The following is a 2,500-nucleotide window of genomic DNA, read 5'->3' on the forward strand; positions in this document are numbered from 1 at the left end:
ATTCAAAAATTATGTTTCGCAATTTCATAATCCAATTTTTCAATTTCTAATTGGTCTTTGAATACAAATCACGAGAATGCATATTTTTCCTCGAATCTGTCATTGAGAGGTAAAGGATTAAATCCTTTTAAGAAATAAAGTTTTTGATCGGAATATGAATTAAACCGAAAGACCCCTTAACTATTAAGGGGGTTAATAGAACGAATCGCACTTTTACCACTAAACTATACCCGCTACAATGTGATTATTGTATACAAATGGATCTTTTGTCGAACAGGGAATTGGGCGTAATCAAGATAGGATCATAAAAAAATCATGAAAATTAGAGTGTTAACTTTTTTCGTGGGGGTTTAATTAGATTCGGAAAAGAGGATTCATTTAAATAACTAAAAAAGAAGTTTTCTCTTTTCTTTTACTGGAGGAATTTTGATAGATACGGCTCGATAAAAACACCGAAATCATAACAAAAAATGCATTGTGTAAGAATTCATAGTTTCTTTTTTTTATTCCAGTTTCCAGTAAAGTAGTTAAAAAAAAGCAAATAAAAAAGGAAGAAAGGAATAATAAGAAAAGACACTTTCTTGTTGCTTTAATAGCAAGTATTTTTTTTTCAATCAGATACTATGATTCGTTGGAACAAAAAAAGGCCCGGCTAGATACTGACCTAGCCCGGCCATGGGATAAAAAAGGCCTTTTCGAACAAAATCAAAGAAAAGAAGTCTTCTTTATTTTGATTTTTCTTTATATTTATATTGGATCTTTCCAGCCCTTCTTTTATCTAAATGGAATTGCTGATAAAAATTGTACCATATCTATATAATAAAGATAAAGAGAGAGAAAGAAAGACTTTTTTGAATCCTTACTTTACGTGTAATGTAACATAGTAATTATCTTTTTTTTATTGGGAGAGGTGGCTGAGTGGACTAAAGCGGCGGATTGCTAATCCGTTGTACGAGTTATTTGTACCGAGGGTTCGAATCCCTCTCTTTCCGTTTCCCTTGATGACTTGATATTTGATTTATCTTTCAAATTGTTCAAATCCCTTTTCCTTTTTCGTAGTTAAACGTGTGAAATAGATAAAACCCTAAGAAAATTTGAAAATCAAGCAAGGAAAGCGAAAATCCTTTTTTTTTTTATTCTTCACGTCCAGGATTACGTCCTGGATCATTAGATAGGAATCCGAAGATGAAGAGAGAAACAAAGAATATAACTACTGTGTAAACGAAAAGTTTGAGAGTAAGCATTACACAATCTCCAAATTTTTTGGAAAAAAAAAAAAGAGAATAGATCGTCTATTTTTATACCACATATTCTCTTTTGACACCAAGAAATGAAGTGCTTTCTAGAAATAGAAAATAATTTTCAGAAATTTAAATTCATTTGTCATAAGAGTCTTTCATTACTAAAATTTTCTTTCATACCCAGAATTAGATATTCTGGAGGACCTTATTAGGGTTAGTGTCTTTCATTGGAAAAGAAAAAGAGTCAGAATGGGGAAATGGGGTGATTCAGATTTATCGCATCTATCCAAGAGTTTCAATGTTTGAATTGAGAGTTCATATTGTAAGACTTATCTGATCTTATCAATTGTTAGAATTTCTGGAAAAAATCATGAATTTTCTAGGATAATATTAAAGATCTCATCGAAAACTTACGGCAGCTTGCCAAACAAAGGCTAAGAGAAAAAAAAGCACAGGTATGACTGGCATAACATCTACAATTGGATTCAAAAAAGCATAGGCCTCGGGCAATTTGGCGAAGAAAAAACTACTCGAATAAAGGGCAGAATTAATACAGATACAGATCAAACTAAAGATATTAAGCATAACAGACATTTTGTTCTTGGAGATAATTGCATTTTGATTGAGTTTTTGATATAAGTAAAAACGAAGAAAGTAAGGTAGACAAAAAATCCTTCTTTTTCTTTGAATTCACCCAATCAAAAATCCTCCCATTCTCAAAGGAGAATAGAAGAAATTATACTTTCATACAATATCTTAATTGAATTATATGTAATGATCAATAAATTGAATTTAATTCTATATCTATACGTGTCAAAATCCTAGCAACAATCTAATCTATTCTTAGATATTTGGACTTGAATTGACGACCAACCAATACCAACATTATTCTTTATTAGCGCCGAATAGAAATGAAAATGGGGCGTGGCCAAGTGGTAAGGCAACGGGTTTTGGTCCCGTTATTCGGAGGTTCGAATCCTTCCGTCCCAGAGCATATTCCATTCTATTAGAATAAAGATTCTTTTTTGAACAACTTTCTTTTTAAATTTTAAAGGTCTAATATTGGATAGAATGTGATTCTTCTTTCTGCTTTTTAATGATTCTTCTCTGAATCATATCTTTCTTTCACAAACTTGAATTGAATCGAGTTCAAATGACACACAGATTTAACTGAATCTATTTATAATCCAGATAAGATAGGAACATAGAGCACAAGGATTTGAATTCAAAAATAATTGGGCGGGCTTTTCATCATATGT

General features: G+C 31.4%; 2 non-coding genes across 2 annotated transcripts; both read left to right on the top strand.

The window, feature by feature from the left end:
• Positions 1–904: 904 nt before the first annotated feature.
• On the top strand, positions 905–992 carry TRNAS-GCU (transfer RNA serine (anticodon GCU)). The gene has a single exon. It is a non-coding gene; the product is annotated as a tRNA-Ser (tRNA).
• Positions 993–2,159: 1,167 nt separating this feature from the next.
• Positions 2,160–2,231, top strand: TRNAQ-UUG (transfer RNA glutamine (anticodon UUG)). Its single transcript has one exon. It is a non-coding gene; the product is annotated as a tRNA-Gln (tRNA).
• The last annotated feature ends 269 nt before the right edge of the window (positions 2,232–2,500 follow it).

This window comes from Camellia sinensis, unplaced genomic scaffold (genome assembly GCF_055761805.1).
Source record: "Camellia sinensis isolate YWXY unplaced genomic scaffold, ASM5576180v1 Unanchor313, whole genome shotgun sequence".
Lineage (NCBI taxonomy): Eukaryota > Viridiplantae > Streptophyta > Magnoliopsida > Ericales > Theaceae > Camellia > Camellia sinensis.